Here is a 25,341-nt window from a genome sequence, read left to right on the forward strand (position 1 = left end):
GTACGTTGAATGAACGTACCAAGTTAGTTAATCCAATGAACAAATATCATTCCGACAACGAAACCCATTCATTGGGTCAACGAACTCGTTCGTTCCAATAATAAACATCGTACATTGATTCAACGAATTCGTACGTTGAATTAACGTACAACGTTCGTAAATTCAATTAACACATTTCATTGGGACAACGAAACTGATTCATTCGGTTGATGAATTATCATACGTTGTCGTGATGTATCATAGTAGTAATATTTACGCACATTCGGAACGTACTCCCAATGTACGATAATTCATTAGGCCAATGGACGCGTTCATTGGGACAATTTTGATGAATGAATAAATTGTCCCAATGTACTCTTTCATTGTATTTACGTACTCTTTTCGTTCAGTGTGGAAATTGCTGAAATCTTGGCTTGTTCATATCTGTAAAGAAAACATTGTAAACAATATTCTTCATCAAAAATATTTTTAGTTATTTCAATCCAATGCAGTTATTAAATCTATAAATACGTATGTGTGAATTGTACTACATTGTATTCTCGATTTTTATACCCTGGAGAGTTCGACAATTCTTCTGACATATTCTGTAAAATAATTGTGAATAGTAACTATACGAAATTTAATGATTTTGCTTGATTCACGTACTGGTTGATCCAATATTCACGAAAATAGGAAAAGTCTGGAATTTTCCTAGTCCGCCTCTGATTTACTCGATTTCAGAAATATTGCTGAAAGGCGATAGTAAAGGGAGACAAAACTTGAAAAATTGAAATTATTCGGTGGATTTGTTGAAGAGTTATTGAACTAAAAAAATTTCACTCATAAGGAAATGTTTATTGATCACCCTGTATGACCGTGCCAAGCAGAGATTTAGAATTTATATAATGAATTGATTCTTCGTGGTTTCGAAAATGGAAAAAAATCATAATGTTCACGTACAGGGTGATCCAATATTCACTAAAATAGGAAAAATCTGAAATTTTCCTAGTCCGGATCTGAGTTACTCGAATTCAGAAATATTGAAGGAAGGCGATAGGAAAGGGTGACAAACCTTCAAAATTTGAAATTATTCGGTCGATTAGTTAAAGAGTTATCGAACTGTGAAATTTCACTCATAAGATGAACATCACCCTGTATATCCCAAACCATAGTATAAGGAAAGGAGCGGAGCTAATTTTCGAGTCTAATTCTCAATCAAAAACAGTACACACTTAATAGAAATATTCATGGATTATTCAGAAAGTAGAATTCTCTAAAACCCTTCAAATAAAAATTGTATTTATTGGTGCAGGTATTTGGATGACCTTATTTGTTGCTTCGATATCTTCAACAGATATATGGAAAGTTCAGTTTGCAGATACGTTTAAACATGAAATTTGTTAAAATTGTTAACTTTCGGTAATCTATATGACACATTAAGGATTAAGCCCAGATTATCCGGGACGTATTAAAAATGCCATAAATAAATTAATTTATGTACGACTGTATTGTCATATTTTTAAAATAAAAATCTCATTTTGGAAATCCATAAATAATTTTCATTACATGAAAACGTTCAAAATACAATTATAGATCCTTATGTAGACGCAGTAATCCTACGCTGGGACACATAAATAAATTCATTCTCATTACAGGTATACAGATACAAAAAGAATGATCTAGCGGATTTTGAGAACATTAAATCCTCCAAGAATACACTTCGTGCTCAATTCTATGAATGATTCAAAACACTTTGTTTTTCTGATTCAGTTTAGTTAGAGTAGGATGTGTGTACATTTCAAGACCCCAGGTTTAAAAAAATAGAAAGATTCGTCGGTTCTCAATTCGGAATAAAAAAATATTTGACCACTGAAATAGAGAAATGTCTAAAAATCACAATGCATAGGAAACAGAAAAGCAAGGTTTCAAATGAAAAAACTTTGCCAACGATTTAAAAGACGGCATTACATTTCGAATGTGGAATCCTATATTATTATTTTTAGAACTCTTTATTGCTAAATTCATATGTTTGAATCTTATATTCAATTTTTATATTTTTTTCATTGATAATATCCCAATTATATTCATATTTCTTCGGATGAAACCACTTTCTACTATTATATGAATAATTTTAATTCAATTGTATCTATCAATTTGTTTTAATTATTCCTGAATAGAGAGTTGAGTGATCATTCAAACTTTCATCGTAATGCAAAACGCAATTATTCGAATAAATATTCAATGAATATTCAAATGTAGTGGTAACTTAATAATAACATAAAAATTGTTGGCAATGTCATGCGAACCCTTTTCAACCACGCCACTGAATGAATTATCGTATTATTTCTGCGCCATCTATAGCTCATGATTCAGCGCCATCTATTATCGAGTTACTTCTCCACTTTGGGTAGTCAATAGTGTTCGATATATGCAACCCGTAAAACACCCGGATCCAACTACAGTAGCGACCCCAAGTGACCAGTTCCTTGCCGTCAAACGGCGGTTGGCTTACTATCCATTGCTTATACTATGCCCAAACGAAGGCACTCAGGCGATTGAAACCTCTTGATACGGGTCCTCCATGATTACTTCAATTCATGGTATTCGTTTGTAGCATTCTTCCCGTGACACCCTGTATTACTATTTAGGCAAGTTCCAGGAATTACGATATTACTAGGTGAAGAGTAGATATTGTTATTGTTCACGACTTGACTTCTGAGCAGAAATGAAAATGAACGATGAAGTGGTAAAAAAAAATCAGCGAGAGAGATGACGTCATTGGTATGGTCTTGATGACGTCATCGGCTGATTTTTTTTATGGGAAAGTATGTCATGTGACACCTCAATTTGAAGGTCCTTCAATTACCTACTCAATGATACAAATCATGTAAGGTTCATTCATACAAGGTGGATACAAACCCTGAATTTTTGTAGTCTCTTATTTTTCTTCATTACAGTACTATTATTGATCATGGATATTAAAATTACCAGCCATTTCATTGGTCAGTGAAAGAATTAACAGGTAAGGAAGAATATCCTTATACCTGATAATTCTTTCACTAAATCAATTGAATTTTGGTTTGTGGTAGATTTCATCTACCCAAGTTGAATATTGATTATAAAATAACTTTTGAATATAAACTTCCACATCGTTTATTAAAATTTATTCTCAAAATAATATTTTGTTATAACATTATATTCAATTACTGTACAATAGTAGGTAGACGCCAAGCATCACTGTGTTTGTTACTATCTAAATTTTTTTTGTCATATCATTGTTCAATTAGCGCTCCATCATTTCTGTGGCAGATGGTAGATAATGCAGTTTCCTAGACTGTTCCTGGTAAGTGATTTCTAATAAGCTCCCAAACGCAGTTAAGAGGTGATGCTATTTTTGTATCATAGTTTAGGTTACAAATCAAATTTTTTGTGTTACAAATAGTTACGAACGAAGGCAAAAAAAATTCTTGGGTGCGATATTTTTTCATTATAGGTTAGGTTACAAAAAGTTACTAAATATGTACGTTAGGGACACTAATTACATTGATACTCGCTGGGATCGCCAGTTGTGTTCAAACCGTTGTTCAACTCCGAAATTATTTGACCTTATTCTGAATTTCCTTCGTTGAGCAGGTCGCATCGGAATGATGCCAAATTGATATTCTGTAACTTAAGTCGATCTCTATTGTTTATATCGAAATCTGGAACAGAACTGAGTTTCGATTGACTTGATCCTGTCGGAATATCATTTCGTTATGAAAATTTTCCAGGGAACTCGCACTGTTTCCTCATTCTGTCGTATTTAAAATCACTTCGAAATAGGAAAGTTACGCTGATTCGTGAGTTCAAAAACTGAATCGAAATAAATTTGGATTTGCTACCTTGACATAATATACCTATATAATTAAACTCAATTCAATTCAAGATGGATTTCTGTCCTGAATTGGGTTTGGTTTAGTCAAAAGCAATTCTTCAAATTATACGCCGTTAACTTAAAGATACTAACCATTATTCTGAAGTTCCTTGAGAACTTTTCAAAAGACTTTATCATTTGCGAAAGGCACTAACTCGATGTTATCAATGAAGTTAGTCTCACATAGAAAAACCAATTAAGACGACGTATTCGTTGCGTAAGTTACCTAGCGAGTAGACGTGATTTCACGACTCTAGTATATTTGATTGAATGAATAGTCACTCAGCTGCATTTTATCTGTTCATTCAGAAAAAAATTTATACTTATTGTTGTTTTAATTGAAATGGGTTTCACTCGTGAAAATTAAAATGGAAATTAAGGAGTTGGTCAAGCAAACTTTAATCGAAGTATTTGACAGGTACGTGGATAAACTGGTAGAAAAAGTTTTTGAAAGGATAAAACACGATGTCCACTTCTTCTTGTTCACCTTACTAAGATCCTGTGTTTGCATCAATGGTTTTCCAGGCGCAGTCAATATGTGGAGATGAGGGAGTTGATATTACCGAGCAATCCATATATGAATGTCATCGCTTGAGAAGGAGAGCGAACAATAGAAATCTTCCTGTATTTTTGTCATTTATGCAGGAATCTCAGAGGATCAAATTCTTGTTATCGAGGAAAGATTTGGCGAAGAATGGATCAAAAATTTAGGAAGACTTAACAAGGAAGAGACTGAAACTGTTCAAAGGTGCTCTTGAAAAGTATGGATATAAGAATGTTTGGAATATGCAAGGAATAGTAAAATTTCTACTAAATAATGAAGTATATTCTTTGAAATCGAGGTCAGATTTGGATGCAATTTTATCTGGTTAAAATTTTTATGATATTAGATCGAATTTGTCACAAGATATTGCTTGAATATTTTATGTTTTTTCAGTTTATTATCCGAAAACGAATTATTTTTGTTTTCATGTCAGGTGATAAATTTATTAGGCTGAACTATAATTCAATATATGTATCGGGGCTGTTATCACTTTCTTGTGGGTATTTTTCCTAATTCATCGGATATTTTCAATCCTATATACAAATTTGTTTCATTGATTTTTTTTCATTGCATTGCGTAATACAACATTTCTCTATTTGATTACTACTGCCTATTTCTTTGCTAGTGCAGATTGATTTCAATTTTTGAATGCATTTAGAGCAATATTCTTCTGGGATATTATTTAAAAATTTTATTTTTTTTTCAAATTTATGTTCTGAAGATCTGAGATCCCTTGATGTAAGAAAGTTCGGGCAATATAAATCATATATTCTCATTTCTCAAAATGGTAGTCCAGAATTCCTAACTTATCTGAAAGTGTAGTTATTAGTTTTTTATGTGTATTTAATTATATGAGATATAATACATGATAAAAATTTAGTAAGTGGATGAAGAGTTAAGGGTTTTTTATATATTTTTACTTTGATGTGGTTCAGTTTGAATAGCTACGCTATTGTACACCCCCTATTTATGTTACGCTACTGGAATTTGCAAAAGCGGGGTAATTTACCGATTCGTCATACGTGATTGGTGGCCGATGGAAGGGTTTACAGGTACTCGTAGCTAGAGAGAAGGACTGAAAGAATCTTCTGGAAAATCAATCAAGATTTTCATTAAAAAGACGTACGTCGTTTTATATTACGGTTATTACTAGCTGAATTTGTGAATTATAATTCAATTCATTGCTGAAAATTGTTAGGATTCTCGGTTTACATTAATATTTGCATTAAACAATGAAAATCTCAGAAACTTAGTTGATAATAATCATCATCATCAACCAGCCCTTTGCATCCACTGCTGGATATAGGCCCCCCTCATTTCTGCCCACTGTCCTCTATTCTGTGCACTCTGCATCCAGTTTGTGGTCATCCTCTTGATGTCGTCAGTCCATCGCGTGGGAGGTCTTCCCCTGTTTCTTTTGTCGGCTCTTGGTCTCCACTCGAGCAGCCTCTTTGTTCATCGTCCATCTACCATCCGTGCTACATGCCTAGCCCAGTTCCACTTGAGCCTGGCTATCTGATAAATAACATCTGTGACTCCCGTTCTCACCCGTAAGTCTTCATTTCTAACCTGGTCACGAAGTGACACACCGAGCATCGATCTTTCCATCTTACGTTGCGCAACTCTGAGCTTCTCAGCAGATGTGAAAGTTAGAGTTAAGGTTTCGGCGCCGTAGGTCATAACCGGCAAAATACACTGATCAAATACCCTTCGCTTCAGACAAACCGGGAGGTTACTCTTAAACACACCGCCAAGTCTGCCATACGCAGCCCAAGAATGCGTTATTCTTCTTTTCAACCCGCATGTTTGGTTGTCTCCCGAGATTGGTATTTCATGACTCAGATATATGTATCTATCCACCAAATCCACATCATGGTCACCAATGGCAATATTTGCACTAGGGACCAGATTCGTCATGAATTTTGTCTTGGAAATATTAATTTTCAGCCCGACCTGAGCACAAACTTCCCGAAGATCTTCCAACATTTTCCTGATATCTTGTAGGTTGTCAGCGAACAGAGCTATATCATCCGCGAAGCGCAGATCTGTTAAGTTCAAGCCATCTATATTTAAACCCTTTCCGCTCCATTAAAGCATCTTGAAGGCGCTCTCCAAAACAGTGATAAATAATTTGGGTGACATAGTATCCCCCTGTCGTACTCCTCTACCGATTCTTATGGGGTTGGTGTTTTCGTGCAATCTAACCATCATGGTAGCATTTTTATATATATTCTATATATTAGTTTTGTATAACGATAGTCCACCCTGCACTTTTCTAAAGAGTCCAAGACTGCACTCAACTCAACAGTATCAAAGGCCTTGTGGAAGTCCACAAAGGCAATGACTAGCGGCCTATTATATTCTATGGATTTCTCGGTCACAGTTTTGATGCCCTGAACTTGGTCATTGGTTCCAAACCTCTGCGGAACCCAGCCTGTTCTATGGGCTGATAAAAATCTAATTTGTTCTCTAAGCGTGCAGTAATAATTCTCGAGAAGAGTTTATAAAGATGGCTGAGTAAGCTTATTGGTCGATAGTTTTCCGGTTCCACTGAGACTCCTTTCTTGTTAATCAAGATCACGATGGCGTTGTACCACTTCTCTGGTATGGTGCTGTTGAAGAGACAGAGATTAAAAAGCTTCGCTATTTTCTTGAGTAGACAGTGACACCCTATCTTAACTGCATCGGCAACCACACAGTCCTCTCCAGGGGCTTTGTTATTTTTTGTTTTCCTCAGAGTTGATAATAATAATTTTGAAAATTCGAAAGAGAAATTTTATAGAATGCTGAATGACCAAACTTCAGCAAAATCGGGGAAGTTATCTAAGCACTGAAGATATAGACATTATTTGGTTAGATCCACTGGTAATACCCACCCTTTGTAACTTCCGAGTTAATTGGATGAGACGAAGGGGTCTGCACGGCAGACTGGTCGGATCCATAATTGGTATAATACACAATCCAGTGGAAATGTCAACTTTTTTGACAACAGGTATCTATCTCTTACCTCATACCGAAAGTTTTCAAAACACCATGAATCCAACAAAAAACAGACCAATAACATACCTACCAACAATAGACAAAATTATCAACCCATGTTTAGCATCTCGCACTCGTGCTTTATAAGCATTGCGAGAAAAATAATAAAATGACTACATAGCAGAAATGATGTCCTAAAAATGCACAAAGATCGAAGGAACTGTTGAAAGGTAATAGATTCCATCATATGAAAACAAGCCTACAAGAACAATATAAATAATTTTATAACATATTTGGATTATAAGAAGTCCTTCGACTCACTTCCCCATAGCTAGCAGATGAAACTTCTGGAAATATACAAGATCTTACACTTATAATTAATTTTTCCTACAACTGCTATGGAAAGCAGCGTATTCTGCAAAGCTTACTAAATCTCAAAACTATGTATTACTTATACTGTGAGAAATATTATTCCACACGGCACTTTACCCACACCTCTCTTGGTAGACCAATGATATTGGACTATTTTGATTTATAATACTTTAATTATTTAAATTTGTGTAGTTGTAGGAAAAGTATAGTCTGCAACATGTGGAGAAAGTCATTTTCACACTCGCTTCAGGCTTCTGCCACAAACTTCCACACTCGTGAGAAAGTTTGGACTTTCTCCACTTGTTGCACATATACTATTCTGAAGTTTTCGATAGGCACGAACATCGAGCTTTTAACGGCAAAGATAACAACTAAGCAGACCTCAATGAGGAAGGGAATTTTCCAAGGTGATTCCTTGAGCCCTTTATAGTTCTGCCTAGCGCTGAACCCCCTCTCTAAACAACTGAACGCTAGTGAGTAAGTTTTCAACATCAGCGGCAATAATATTAACACCCTCAATCATCTGCTGTACATGAATGATTCAAATCTAATAACAGGCAATAAGAACCACCTAGAAGATATGGTCAAACTAGTGGAAAAGTTTTCGAAGGATTGGACAAGGCTTGTCGTACCCTCAGCTTAGTGCAAGGGAAAATTTAGGACGAACTGATTACTCTTGCCATCGAAGAGGAATCAATGAAGTCGACGATCTTTACAAATACCTTGAAATGAAACAGAACCGACGTATTAACCAAAAAGAATGAAGGAAGACTTAACGACTGAGTTCATTAGGAGAACCAACCAAAAAGCAGCACTGCTAACCAGAGGGACCAAAAGAACTGGATATGACCGTGCTCTTTCTTTCTGATATTTTAACTATCCAGGATTGAGTGAATGTTCCCCTTAGCGGAGAGTCAGAAATACGAGTACGAAGGGAGTTTTCTCTTCTTCGTTGATAGTGTAAAGTCGGGTACAATAATAATGTTTATTTCAGAGAATGTCACACATCATATAGATCTACTATGGTAAGCATACATTAAATTGAATGGAACAACGTCAAAAGCAAAAATTTAGACACTTGACATCAGATCTACCCAAATAATTAATAGAATAGAGTTTCAGAATTATCAACATATCTTTCAAGTTCTTTTTGAAAATTTTAATACTTGTACAATGCATCCCATTTTGGGTGAGACAGCCAGGTTTCTCGCTTGTTATTTAAGATAGAGTTTATTGAACATTCTGATGCATGCATAAGTTGACCGCTCTGAAGTTATCCACATCTGCAAGTACATTCCGAGGTAAAAGTAGGGTGCAAACAAAAAACGATTTTCCCCCAAAATTTGAGTTGAGTTGAGTGATTTTTTTTTACCTAACGACAATGAAATGGGGGTTTGCTGGGAGCGGTTGCGGTGGGCTCAACTGTAGTGAAGAGCGTCAGGTCAATACCTCCTAGATAAGATATTCTATATATTCTAGGAGGTATTGGTCAGGTGGGAAAATTTCATGAACAAAAAATGTATTTTAGAAAAGCTGCCGATTTAATATGTCAAAATACACTCTTATAGCCATTCAAAAACAAAACGGTGGCGAAGTGGTGGCAGAAATTTTCTAAATAATTTTTTTTTAAACGTTAGGAAACTAGAAATTTAGGTATATTATTCTTTGAAGTTTCAGAAGCTTATATTTCTAGTTTTTTATTTTTGGGAATTTTTGAAGAACGAGGTATACAAAATAAAACATAATAATGTAGATGAACTGCAAAATTATATTGAAACTATAATTAATAGAATTGATGGCCGAACTGCGTTGAATGCCTCGCGTAGTATCAATAGAAGGGCCCAAATATGTGTTCATCAAGAAGGCGGTGTTTTGAACATTTACTCGATATTTTATAGCGCTTTATCATATCCGTTTGTTATAAATATTTCCTATTAATACAACTGTCTTATTTTCACCTTTACGAAAAAAAGTCAAATGAGCTTTGCTGTTGAGAATGTTATTGCGAATCGAGATGCATGAAAAAATATAGAGTGTTCCATTGAAAAAATATCATTTCATGAAATATTATGACAACGCGACTGTCAATTTTTTGTTTGTTTTCGGCATCGAGAAGGCCACTAAAAATGCCCATTTAACTGAAATGGTAGCATCAATAATAACGGAGTTTTGGCAATGGTGCCGACTTAATTTGGAACACCCTGTATAATATATTATACCACATAATATGCACTTCATTTCGAAAAAACTAATATACTGTTAGATTCGAGGGCCGCCAGGCGTACCGTCCGGCGGAACTCATTGAATTAGGTTTTTGATTTCTTGAGTTGAACATCTTCACAACTTCCAGTAAAGCCTCCACTCTTAAAATCCTTAGCCACAAGACGACTAGTCGTCATTGGATTACGTGAATTGCACCTGCTTGGTATAGGTCGTTGCTCAAACAAGTTTTCCCGCGGATGTGAGGCGCTCTTTTTCATTGAGTGTTCACTCGAGTTCGTTCAGATAACGAGAATAATTGCACAATTTTTCATACATGGACGTTTAATAGGATCTTTTGAGCAATAAGACGAACGATACGTATAGGTTATCTGGAATTATTCGAAAATGTCATTATAATCTCTATGTTATAGCTTCACACTTCATTAAGACCTTAAAGAATATAAAATTTTCTCGTCTGTATAATAACCAGACCTTAAACAGAGGCTTTGAATCACCGAATATATATTAACAGCCTTAAAAAAAAATTTGGAATGCTGAGCGCCCATCATTCATAGATACTCAAGCAGCAAAAACTGGAATTAAAAATAAATAGCACTTCATGAACAAGATCATGTTCGGAGGATATCATTATTTTTATTCGCATATTCCAATGCAAACATGAGAATATGTATAGGGTTCTATAAGTTATGGTAGAATTTGTTCACAATTTTCAATACAACATTCGAAACACTTTGTGATGATATATCTCAAATTCGAAACACTTTGTGATGATATTTCTCAAATTCGAAAGTTGATCGTATGATACGAGTATTTCCACATTCACGCTTAGGATATTGAGAATAAAAATAATAAACATAATACTAACTACCTTTTAACACTATTATTCCGTCACAATGTTTGTATTTTCGATTTTTGAGGTGGTAATGGTCGCAATCGATAAGGTTCGACGAATTCGTACTCAAATTCGATTCTGTCAGTCTGTCCAATCGGCCGGTTTGCACGATAACTTTTTATTGAAAAGGCCTAAAAATTTGAAATTTTATCGGAAATTTCGGATCTCGACTGACATGGTTAAGTTCAATAATTAACACTTCCGGCTAGAATATCACCTTTGGGATTTTTTTTTTGTTATTCACAGAAATGCAAATTCGATAGAGATGAACGTTTCCACGTAGATGTAGTATGATTATTCATACCCTGTCAGAGAGATATTAAAATTTAAAAAAAAATAGAAAAATATTGGTAAAGAAATATGATGAATGAGTTCAGATTTCTCATGTAATATCTGGAATAACCATGTTCAAATTCGTGCAAAATTTCATTATCATAGCGACATCAGAACCATAATAGAAAAATATCTTAAAAAAAAACCTAATATTTCAGTGATCCGAAATTTTGCGAAGTTTCGTTCTGTTAGCATCATTAAAATAATAAAAAATGAGAAGACACTATAGAAAAATAAATGCCAACGTTTTACCAATATGATTAACCACATTAAAAAATTATTGACTCGCAAAGGGATACAAGAAGTGATTTTTCATCTCTTTTATTTCATAATTTCATAGCACGAAAACTGTTCGCCAGAGCATAACCATATTTGGCTTGCGAAATCGTTGGTCCGATGCGATTAACAAGAACGAAACTTAGCGACCCGTGAAGGGATACAAGAGGTAATTTTTCATATCTAATACATATTTCAAAATTTCGTAACACCAAATTCAGAAACAATAGGGGGTGAAAAATCACCCTCTGAATCCCTTTGCGAGTAACGATTTCACATACTCAATATTTTTATGTTCCGACGAGTACTTTCTGAAATACAGATATTCAAAAATGATAACTGCATCAATTATCCGAAATGATTTCAATAATTGATTTTTCTGTATTCCATTTCATCAACTCCGAGATCCCTTTGTTCTCTATTGCACGGTGTAACATTATTCCAATATAAATTTTGGCTTGATATAGTGCGCCACTGGTGACCTTTTTCGGGTGTTTCCATCAAACGGTCCGCTAAGTTCATACCGGTCAATTCGAATACGAAGATTCAACAATATGTTGTAGTTCAAAAAAAAAATAATGCGAACGGCCGAGACTACCGATACGACTATTTCATTCGCATAGATAGCATTGGGTCGACCAGAGCAGTCGGAGCGTTCAGCATTGTCGCTGATTTCACATCCACGGATGACTATAGTCAAATCAGAGTATGGATGGCTCTTATTATTAAGACAATGATTTCTAACGCATACATTTTTACCGTCAAAAAATAGTGAGGGTATAGCGTGAGTAGCGCCACTTAACCATATGTTCCGAAGTTTCGACACGTATCTTTGGAAGCTTGGTGCTTACGAGAAAAGAAACTTGTATGATGCCAGCGGTGCCATCTGTGTTTCAGACTCGGGACATATTGATTAATATGGTACTCTCCCCGTTTTAGTGATGGTTATAGCAACAAAAATTCATCACCTTATGAAAATTGTATACTCAATTTAATTATTTCAAATGATTACCAAATTCACAAAATTCGATTGGATTGGAGCTGGTGGGGCATGGTCATAAAAAATCACGAAAAAAAATCACACAGTTTGAATCTGCCATGTAATTAAATAGATTGAAAGCAGATGATCCATCAGTGAGTATAATATATCTGGATAGCAAACATAAACAAATAGATTTTTTAAACGTATTAATGCCCGGAGCACGTGAGTTGTAAGGAAGGTCTGTCCTAGCTGTTTCCGTTGCTCATACATTATTTTCCAGAAACCACTGTATGAAAATAAAATTATTAAAATTAGACACATTTGGTAGAAATAAATAAAAGCACTTTTTAATTTCCACTGATTTCAATTATTTCCGACAATTGTTTCGCAGACTAAGCGGCTTCATCAAGGTTAGATTCCAAAGTGCAATGTAACCTTGATCTGCGGAAATTAAAAAGTACTTCTATTTATTTCAACCAAATCAATATGAATTTCCATCAAGTAAGGAGAGAATCCATTGAATATATGCAGAAACAACTTACAGTAATGTACTCTCTCATTCTGGAATTCGATGGCTTTGGCTTTCACTACTTCCAACTATTGAACAGTTGCTGAAGCTATGAGTGCTATTGAAAAAAATTTCGTAGCTGAAGAAAGGGCCTCAAAAGCTATAACCGACTTTTTTATAACTCGTTATCAGAACTTTATACTCTATTTCTATAGGGTCAAGCATTTCTGATGGAAAAGCCGTGTGAAAAGATTGAAAAACCATTGACTACTGTTATTAAAGTAAAAATTGATCTATACACTGAAAGAAATATTGTTCTTAATATCAATGAATGCCGTTCATCGACCTTAAGTACGTTGATACGATGTACTTTTCATTATGCCAACGAACAAATTCGTTTAAGCTGAAATTCAATGAACTTGATACGTTGGCTCAATGAATTTGATCAACATAGCCGACCTCCTGCTAACAGATCACGTGACTCGCGTAAATAAAAAAACCGATCCGAATTGCCGAATTGGAAATGTTTGGTTTTTCGATTGGAAATATTAATTTACTGCTTTCCACTGAGAGAAATCCATCTTTTTTTTATAAAGCAATTATTTGAAGGATATTTATTCACATCTATTACAGCAAATTTATATTCATTAATAGGTAAATCATGCATTGAAAAAAGTTTATTAATAGAGAATAAACATTTATTTACGAGGTATTTATGTAATAACATAACTAATTTTTATGAACTTACATAACATAAATTCATTGTCAATAAATTTTCAACCGGTAGTTAACAAACATTTGCTATATATGAATAAACTCTTACTTTAGTAGGTAATATATTCACTAAAAATATCGGATTTATTAATAATTAACAAACTAAAATAATTCTAGCGATCACATAGATGAACATCCTTCTTTTACATGCTTAAAATCCGTGTATACACACAATTCCTCTCATTATTTCCTTTTCGAACTAAAAATTTGTGTTACTTTGGGCTTATTGAATATTGCTGAGCCCATCTGTACTGAATTTTGGGTTTAGATCGTTTGTACTTGCTTAGTGATGAGTAATGTTTATTGACCAATGAATGGATGCAACCGTGATGACTAAGGTTCAAACCCCAATACCATATACGAAGTCTAAAAAATAGGCCAGAACGACCTAGTTTGGCAAACGGTTTTTCTCACAACCAAACAATCAAATTGAAGAAACAGCCCAAATAACTATCAAACAAATACGTTATTCATTACTGAATTGAAATATTATCTTCATGCTACATTGAATTATAAATAATGCTTATCATTAATTATCAAATGAAAAATTAATACTAACAAGCTTTATTGATATTTAATTAGTGAATACTGAAATTGAATGAAATGTTCCAAATTAATGATATTTATTAATTATTACTCAATACTATATCAACAGTTAACACTCAGCTATATTCATTTTAATCGAAAACTATATTAAGCATTATTGAATGAAATTATTCGTAAATAATTCTCTCACTGAAAGAAGTTTTCACTTGATTTTATCGAAAATGCGTTATAATTGATAGGCCGTATGGACAAATATTCATTTCATGAAAATAAAGAATTTATTTGGAACCCCACCAACAATCCTCAGTCAATATCACACTACATCATAGACCTAATATCAGATTTTAGGTCGATGCACTACATAATTTAATTTAATGATGCTGAATCTATATGTGGTCGATTGAAATAAATATAGCTGAGTGTTATGTATTATTCATTAATAATTAATAAATAGCATTTATTCGTAGCATTTTATTCAATTTCAATATTCATCAGACCAACTAATAGTTCTGCGATTTGATGGATTGTCATTCTCAAATATACCGCCATTTTAACCAGCATTAAGGTTAGAATATTTTACCGGTTAAATTTTGATGATGAAAGAATCACTCTTGAATTTTCGCTTAGTTTCTTGAGATTGCAAAGTGTATATATTATGAATATTTAATAGTGGAAATCGTATTCAATTTTTTACGCTAGTAAGAAAACCTAAATACACATCGAGTGCGACGTAATCAATCAATCACAAATCATCTTGATCCTGGCAGATTACTACCTGATCATCAGCGAAATGTATGAATGAAGAAATATTGGAATGATTTCCTACTGAAAAATTGGTAAGAATCTATTTATATTAATATGAACAAACAATTAAAATTTTCAAATTCCAGGAATTTTATCGAACATGTAAAATGGAAAAACTCTACAAGTGCTGAAATATGAAAAAAACAATAAATTGTACATTTTCCAATCATATCAATGAACGAAAATTATATACGTATATGTATATGAGAAAGAACCTTCGAAATACTTGGAAACACTCTCTGAGAAAACATTTGGTAGAAAAATTCAAGTTGTATGGTGTTCAAATGGGATTTTTTTGGTGTATTCAGTATTTTACTGAGGCTCCCCAAAAGTAGAACAAATTTACCTTTGATTCTTCAAATAGTAAATCATCCTCTGTAACAATTCAAGAATTAGGAATAATTAGGCACTATTCAGGAGGAAAGTAGTATGGAATCATCATATGATCATCTCTTAGGTGAGTTGAATATTTCTCTATGCACAGAATTATTCTAGGAATTCAATATTTTCCAGCTGCAAAAAATATTTGTTGATGACCTAACAGTAATAAGTAAAAGTTATATGTGATATGGGCTCACAAATAAGGTTCCAGCAGAAGCTAGGAGTTTAGCGAAAGTCTATTGGTCAGCCAATCTATTACCATTCCGCATGAATTTCATTGTATATGAATTGTTGAACTTATAGCACTCATCACGAGTACCTTCTGAAGTTTCGTCCTATTCCTCCTGTAGTTATACACTGTATTCAAGAGCGATAACATCTGATGAAAGCAGTTTAATACATTTATCCAATATCCTCAAAGAAACTCCAAAAGGAATAATGCTCTATGAATATTATACAAAATTTGGAAAATTTCAAGAATAATATTATTAATTTCAGTGATTGCCCAATATTGAAAAAAAATATTGGAACGATTTTCTACTGAAAAATTGGTGAGATTCTATTCATTACAAAATTAAATAAACAATTAAAATTATCTAATTCCAGGAATTTCATTGAACGACTCAACAGGGAAGACTCAACAACAAGTGCTCAAATATGAAAAAATCAATTAATTGTACAATTTCCAAGCACATCAATGAATGAAACACAAAGAAGAACCTTAAAAATGCTCGAAAACACTCTCTGGAAAAACATTTGGTAAGAAAATTTAAGTTGTGCGGTGTTCAAAAGCTCTTTCAATAATACATTATTTTCAGGCTGACATGAATTTCCAAATTGTTTTTAGTAAATCAAACCTTCTTTTCACAGATTGGGAGAGGTGCTATCAAAACATCATCACATTCCTCATGAAAGAGAAAAACAAGAAAGAAAAAACTGTGAGAGAACTTCTGGACACTGTTAGGGAAGGAAATTTCAGTGAAAGTAAGATTTTCTTCAAATCAAAATACCTGTACGATTCAAATTATACCTATTTCTGATTTTCTCGGAGTTCTTATACTTCATTGTTTTATAGATGGACAAGATGCTTCAATTGTTTGGAGCTTATTTGTTGCCTAAGATGGATGCCATTACTGGACAAAAACACAACCAAATATAGAATTGAAGATTCTCAGGGATCATTCCTGTTTGTTGGAAGGTAGATTCAGGAAGTGGAAGAATCTATTTGCCATTTACAAAAGGCATTGCATCGGAGATGATATAAAATTTATAAATGAATTGTTTGTATATTTTAATGACAGAAAATTCGAATTCCATTTTTTTTTCCAGAGTGGTTGATATTTGCGTCAAAATTATATGTTTTACCTAGATTTTTCTAGAAAATCATTAATGGTTTGATCTTATTTTCATAAGCTCCAAACCTTTTAAGCATTTTCTAGTGTGTATATTTTATCAGAAGAAATAGAGGTGTACAAAATATAAACATAATATTGTTTATATATATATATATATATATATATATATATATTGTTATATATTATACATATAAAAAAAATTGTGTTAAAATTTTTGTTGTTTCATGTTGTTATGAGGGTTTATTTTATACGATGTATGGTATAAATTATTTAATAAATATCTATGTTTTGTTATGTTTCCACAAATCCAAAAATAAAAAAGTTTGAATTTTCATTGAATCAATGAAACTATCTACTATTATAATTCCGTTTTGCGAGAAGTCTTGGAAATCGCAGTCAAAGGCTCCTACTACTTTTATTTCATTTTAGCTCATACACGTTGTAATACACATGAGCGAGTAGTCGTATTGATTGTGCTCCCGAGATATTGTCAGTTTTTTGCTATCAGAAAGCGAATTCAAATTCAAAAAGTGGTCATCTTATACTATAAAGGACGCTCTAGAAATATACATCAAATTACTTTGTGTAGAAAACTCCATAAAAGAGGTATAATATAACTTCGATTTAATACAAAATGCAAAAAAGAGATCAAGTTGAAGAAATAAACAGGCTTGTGAGCGTAAATATAAAACAGCTGTTGCAAGAAGACTCCTTTATAAAAACCATAACTCAACAGGTGTCGACAACAATTCTAAGCATCGTGAATGAAACGTTATCAACTCATGAAAACAAAATTTCGAAGGTAATAAAGGAGGTTAAATCACTGAAGACAAATATGAATGAAAACCAGGTAAAATTTTCTACTAAATCGGACTTGATTGAGGAAAAAATTGAAGGGCTTTCAAAAGCCATACAGAACATTGAGAGACGGTATGAATTATTAGACCAACAATCAAGAAGGAATAATCTGAGAGTTTTCAATGTGAAGGAAATCGCCAATGAAAACACTAAGCAAACTATTATATCACTGATTGGGGAAAAAATGAAGAAAACTTTAAAACCCGAAGATATAGAAACATGCCACAGAGTGGGAAATGGAAAGAATGGAAAATCGAGGGGTATATTTTTGAAGTTGCACGATCACAGAAAAAGAATGGAAATTTTCAACGCCAAGAGAAATTTAAAGGGATCAGGAATAGTTATCAAGGAAGATCTCACCAATACAAGAGTCAAGATATTAGAGGAAGCTGGAAAAAAATTTTCTTTTGCCAAAACTTGGACAAAGAATAGCAGAGTATTTGTTAGAACGAACAAACATGTCATAAATATTTTGTCAATTGAACATTTGATTATTTTGAGTGAACCATTTTCTTTTTATCATTTATTATAGAATTCGTTTTCAGGATGCCCATATGGGTATGAACATTTTTTCTTTTTTTTTTAGTTCATTGGGAGAATACAACTGCATTGTGAATATTGAGGAAGTTGAAATTTTGACAGAGAATGAGTGTAGCACGGTCACTTTTGAGCTTGATTCGGTTGATGAATTGAATGGGAATGTTTTGTCGGATGAGGCCTGTTATATAAGTGTATGTCAGTTAAATAATAAGGAGTGTATCGAAAAATCTTGACGATTTTCTCATATTACTGAAACAAATAAAATCCAGATATGATATTTTAATTCTATCGGAAACTTGGGAGGTGGATGATTTGAATGTTTTAAGTGTACCAGGATATATTGTTTATTATAGTGGTTCAAAATATAACCAAAACGATGGTACTATCGCATTTATCAAAGAAAATATTTCACATACGGTTACATTGATCAAAAAACAACAGATAGTTTTCATGAAAATATCCTATTCCAAAAAATCATTAAATTATGATATTTTTGCTCTATACAGACCTCCATCAACAGATATAGATTTGTTTTTTGCCGACTTATCGGAGGTTCTACGAGAACACCTACAGAAGAGTAACAATATTATTTTCACGGGGGATATTAACATCAACATACTCGACCCTCTTTCATCGGACACAAATCACTATTTAAACATCTTGCATACGTACAATTTTGTTTACTATCTTTCCACACCCACTAGGGGTAATGCGTGCCTGGATCACTTTTTTGTAAAATGTTCCAGTGACAGTTGTGATAAAATCGAATTTGCTGTTCTTAAATATCATATTACTGATCATTTTCCCATATTTTTGAACCTTTATGGGAGCGATTTGCAGGACACGCATGAACTTTTACCGGAACATAAAATAGTTAAGAAGATTAATTATGAATCATTGCGTTCTAAACTGAACTCTCAAAACTGGGAGTGTTTACATAAAAATGAGTCAGTTAATGATTTAACGGAGATTTTCTTGTCGATCTTATTGAAACATATCAATGATTCCACAATTACAAAAAAAGTCACGATAAAAAAAAAACTTAGGTCACTTAAACCCTGGATGTCTTTCGATCTTGTAGTCTCGATAAGAAAACGTGAAAAAATGTATCGAGAATATAGTCGGGATATTAACAATCTGGAACTGAAGGAGAAATTGAGGAAATATAGAAATATGTTGAATGTGTTAATTAGAAATGCAAAAAAATTTTTATTATAAAAGCCAATTAAGTGAAAGTTTTAACAATGTCGGAAAATTGTGGCGGATTGTGAATCAGGCAACAGGTAGAGAAAGTAAAAGAGAAATGAAGAAAGAAAAAGTGGTAAACAATGACGGAGACGAAATTATTGACCATTTTGATATTTCAAACCATTTTAATACTTATTTTTGTGGTATTGGAGCAAATATGGCCGAAAAAATTCAAAAATCTAATAAATTAACATACTCAAATATCAAACGTAAAAGGGTCAAACGTTCATTATTTTTGTCGCCAATAACTGAAAGAGAGATATTTAATCAAATTCAATCGCTCAGAGCCAATGCCGCCCCAGGCCCAGATTCTATTCAGCCAAATAGCCTCTCAAATTTTGAAACCCCTAGAATATATCTTGAATTTGTCTATGATGAAGGGCGAATTTCCGATAGTATTCAAGCCGAGCATTGTTTCTCCAATTTTTTAAAAGGGATCTAAGGTTGATGTCGGAAATTATCGACCCATATCTGTAATAGGTATCATAAGGTTTTTGAAAAATGTCTCGAAACAAGGATTACTGAATTCTTTGATAAACATAAAATACTATCAGATAGACAATTCGGTTTCAGGACTGGAGTTAGTACCAATGACGCCATCTTTGAAGTCACAAAAACTGTATACGAGTCTATCGATAGAAACAAGAAGGTAATCGCAATGTTTGTAGACTTAGAAAAGGCATTCGATACGGTCTCTCACGACATTTTACTTGAGAAACTTGAGCAGAACGGTGTTACAGGTATAGCTGCTGACCTAATCAGAACATATTTGAAAGATCGAACCCAGATAGTAAAGATTATGTTATGTTTTGTCAATAAAATTCAAGAAACCCAACAAACGGTTGAAGTTTTGTACATTACTAGAAATTTGGACTGATTGAGTATATTTTGTTATCTGGAGGTCAGCAAAAAAGTGGGATTCAAACCAGTGTTCAATTTGAATTCTTATTATCATGGAATCAGTGAGAAAAGTTTCAAATTTTTAAGGTAGCAAAAAGTGTAAGAACGCTTGCTTTTTGGATTGAATGAACCCAGAATACTTTATCTAAGTACCTACACAATAACTCAGCTCGAAAATGAAAAGGCAGTTTCATGAATGGATTTATGTGGAAGATGGAATCGCCTCTGTATCACACAGAGGTCATTTTGTGATGAAACAATTCCGATTTTATCTTGTTGAAAATAACAGTAGTATGAGGAGGAATAAATAATTTCCAGAAGGAATTGAATTTTTTTCTTTTTCATCCTAGAAGCTTATAAGTTTCATGAATCTTCAATATTCCATCATTGATCTTGATTTTTGTATTAAAAATGAAATGGTGGTATTCAATATGAATATCCACTATTCAATATTCTGCTTCTTTCAACTCACTGAAGTTTTTTTCATTTATTTTCACGTTTTCACGTTTCACAATTTTGGCCCTCTCAAAAGTTTGTCAATCAAATGTTCTAGGATGAAATTATCGAATAGCAAATGGATAGAAGTATTCAATCACGTAAAAATGAAATTTTAGGATGTATTGTTATGTATCGATGAAAGCTCAGAAGACTGGAAGAAGATTATAGTAATGTTTGGTAGCAGCAGTTTTTAATGGGATTTCAGATCTTGATTGGTGTTATTTTATAAGGAGCCTAGTTTGTGAAAATTCATTTGAAAATGAGTTTCGATCAGAATAATTCAAAATAGAATATTAACTTTAATGAAATATCTTCATATTATAGGGCTGTGCTAAAGCTCAGTAATTTGTTATCATGAAAATATTTGAAATCCTTTTCTTCTTAGTGTTCACTAATGCCAATATTCTGTCTGAAAATTTGATACCCAATAGGTAACTCCAAAAAATGCTCTCGAGTACTTTCGATAATAAAGAAGCAATTAGCCTTTTCCTAATATTATCAATGTTATAATCAACATCTTCGAAAATTTTATTTTCCTGAAGATGGTAAAATGGTATTCGGCTAGAAAAAGGAAGTACAACATACAAGTAAATTTACTTGTTTGTTATCGAACAGATAAACTGAAAATATTATGAAACTTCCAAACAATTATGTAATCTTTTTTTTTTGTTTTCACATATCAACTACATGTAAAATAAATTTTGAATTCTTGTAAGGTATACCTTTTCTTCAACAGTACTCAATGAACTGAAGCTTTTGATAAACTTATCGAAAGATTAACAGTGACTTGAAATCATGTATTATTGCCAAATCCACTTTTTTACTATAAATCCAGTATTCAAATCAAAATAGAAAAATATTTCTCTTGTGCCCCACAGTAGGTATTCAACATTCAAAGCAATTTGAAATAAAGATTTTTCATAACTGAAACAAAAAATGCATATCAAAAAACAGGAATTGAAGTACAAACTACCATAATAATAAATTGTCTTTATTTTCATTTAATTTATAAATAACCAGGTTTAACATTTTTTGCTCTTATACTTCTTACGTAGATTCATTTAGCCTCAGATAGATTGTGCGAAATAAAAAACATTCAATATTTAGCCAATAATTATTAAATTAGGCCTGCCATTATTCGAATTAATTCTCAATGATTCCTGATATCAGATGTATTCATTATATTATTATAATATCTATTAACCAAGGACAGTAACTACAAACTATGTATATGCCTTAAAATATCAATAGCTATTGATTCTGAAATATATGGATTGGATCAGTACATGTACTAGATAATAGGATAGGATCTGCGTTAATGGTGAAATCAGTGACTTTGAAATTATTTTTCAGTATATCGATGAGTATGAAGTTTGAATAAATATTCATTACAGAACTAGTGTTTCACTTATTGAAGTAGTTGAATTTATCAACAGAATCATTGTATTTTGTAGATTTTTGGTTATTTCAATCAATCAATTTACTTTTCCATTCATTATATGGAAAAATTATCCTTATGAAATCATCACCTCACAGCAAACTGTTTCCGGTTGGATTTGATTCGAAGGGGTTCAAGATAACAAGATAACTCCGTCTGTGACGTCTGGTGGTGGATTGAGTAGCTACCAGGTGTCACTGCCGGTCCCAAGCCCGGATAAAGGAGGAGGGTTATCAGGCGAGGGTAGCATCCTACCTGGCATAAAAAGTATTCTGCTCACAGAACCAATATTTAACCTCGGACTACGACGGATACAACGGTGACGAACATAGCTTTGAATAGGATAACGAATACGGTTTTGAGAGAGAAGAAGAACAGATGGAGGAAGAAAACTTTGAGAGTGGCCTGCTGGAATATCATGTCCTGGAACACGAAATCCCATGAGTTATTGTTGGAGATCAGAGAACACAAGGTGGACATCTGTGCACTATCCGAGACCAAACGGAAAGGCAAGGGTACTGTGAAATTGCCGGGATCCATCTTCGTTTATAGTGGTGTAGACCAGTGTAAGAGAGCGTCAGCTGGTGTAGGGACCCTGGTCGCAGAGAAATATGAGCCATTTATCGATAACATCCAATACATTGACGAGAGAATACTTGTGCTGTCTTTAAACACAGAATGCGGAAAAACACATATCATAAGTGTCTATGCCCCAGATAGTAGTCGGAAAAAGGAAGAAACAGACGCTTTCTATGAAAGGGTTGAGGCAGAAGTAAGAAGAATACCGTCAACTGAAAAAGTGATAATCTTGGGAGATCTTAATGCCCGAGTGGGCAACAATGTGTTGCCTGGGATAATGAATCGATTCAATGAAGAACAAATCAATGATAATGGTGAAATACTTATCGATTTCTGTGCACGTTACTCTCTAAGGATAAACAATACCTTTTTTCCACACAAACTCCAGCACAAAATAACATGGCAAAATTCCCGAGGTCAGCAATCAATGATAGATTTTGTCCTATCAAATAGGGCCATACATCCATCCCAGATCTTAGATGTACGAAGTGTAACATAAGCAAATATCGGCTCAGATCACAATCTTGTGTTAGGTAAGCTACGTATGAACATGCAAAGAAAGAGGCAAGACAAAAAATCTGTTACAAAGACAAAATATAACACAGAATCACTAGCCAACGCATCAACCAAAATCCTTTACCAATCTCGTCTTCAACAAAAGATTGAGATAAACGGAGTATTAGAAACAGATGGCGTAGAAATAAGCTGGAACAAGATCAAAAATAACATCGAAACAGCGGCGGTAGAAGCAATTGGTCAAAGACAGGTGAGAACAGTAGACAGATCAAAAAACAAAGAATGGTATTGTCCAGAAATAAAAGAGTTGACCAAAGAAAAAAGAAAAGCCTACATAAGATACAGAAGCAGAAAAACACCGGAAGAGAGGAGTCGGTATACAGAGGTGAGAAACAGAACTAACGCAGCGATAAGAGACATAAAGCGGAAATACTGGGAACAATTTACCTCTGAGATGGAACACGATCTTTATGGGGCTCAGAAAAAGATATGGGGTATGCTGAGAAATAGAAGAATGGAACTGGCGGAATACACGAGAACAGCACAGATAGATAAGAATGCGTGGGAAGATCACTTCAGGAATTTGCATTGTTCAAATGAAGAGCATGATGATGGTCAATATAGAGAAGAAGCAGAAAATACAGGGACATCTGAAATCACAGTCGAGGTGGTGAAACAAGCACTGGGCAAACTAAAGAATCGTAAATCTCCAGGTCCAGGCGGAATACCAAATGAACTTCTCAAATATGGTGGATCCCAGCTTGCCAAAGAACTGAAAACTTTCTTCAACACAATTATTGATACAGGAAGGGTTCCTGATGAATGGAAGAAGAGTTTGACAATACCCATATTCAAGAAGGGAGACAAAAGGAAGCCTGAAAACTATAGAGGTATCACCCTGCTGAACTCTACCATGAAACTGTTCACCAAAATCTTGACGGAAATGATAGAGAACTACACAAGCATCTCTGAAGAACAACAAGGATTCAGGAAAAACCGATCAACCATAGACGCTATATATATTATTAGTATAAAAAGAAAAAATTATTAGTATATAGTACGACAGCTGGTAGAAAAGTCTATAGAATATAACAAGCCCATGTACATTTGTTTCATTGATCTGACGAAGGCTTTTGATCAAGTTCAACTGAAAGATATTACTCGTATCCTGAAGAGAAAAAATGTTCCTGACAATATCGTTAAGATAATAAGGGACCTAAATCACCAAACATCCACTAAAATAGTGACGAACAGCGGCTTAACAGAAGAAATAACAACACCGATAGGAATAAGGCAGGGGGATTCAAAAATGTTCCTGACAATATCGTTAAGATAATAAGGGACCTAAATCACCAAACATCCACTAAAATAGTGACGAACAGCGGCTTAACAGAAGAAATAACAACACCGATAGGAATAAGGCAGGGGGATTCCTTGAGTCCTCATTTGTTCAATTTGATAATGGACGAAATAATAGAAGAAGTGAAGAAGACAACAAGAGGTTACAGGTTGACAACCGGTGAGATCAAGATTATTTGTTATGCCGATGATGCCGTGATTGTAGCTGAGAGCGAGGACGATTTACAACGGCTCCTATTTAAATTTTACACAAAAGCCAAAACATTGAACATGGAAATATCGACTGCGAAAACGAAATCACTCGTGGCTTCAAAAGAACCAATTAGATGTAAACTTGTGTTGGAGGATCGACCAATTGAACAGGTGATGTCGGTTGCTTACTTGGGCGTGCAAATAACAGCTAATCAGGACAGAACCAAAGAAATTAAAGACCAAACAAACAAGGCAGCAAGGATATCGAGTGCTCTCAGAGACATTGTATGGAACAACAAACACATGCGGAAAGATTCTAAATCCAGAATATATAAAACTATTGTGAGACCAA

General features: G+C 33.7%; 1 protein-coding gene across 2 annotated transcripts in view; it reads right to left on the reverse strand.

The window, feature by feature from the left end:
- LOC123671092 (ETS-like protein pointed) overlaps window positions 1-25,341 on the reverse strand; it is a 315,036-nt gene that overhangs the window by 177,863 nt on the left and 111,832 nt on the right. The window lies entirely within an intron of this gene.

The sequence above is a fragment of the Harmonia axyridis genome, chromosome 1 (genome assembly GCF_914767665.1).
Source record: "Harmonia axyridis chromosome 1, icHarAxyr1.1, whole genome shotgun sequence".
NCBI classification, from domain to species: domain Eukaryota; kingdom Metazoa; phylum Arthropoda; class Insecta; order Coleoptera; family Coccinellidae; genus Harmonia; species Harmonia axyridis.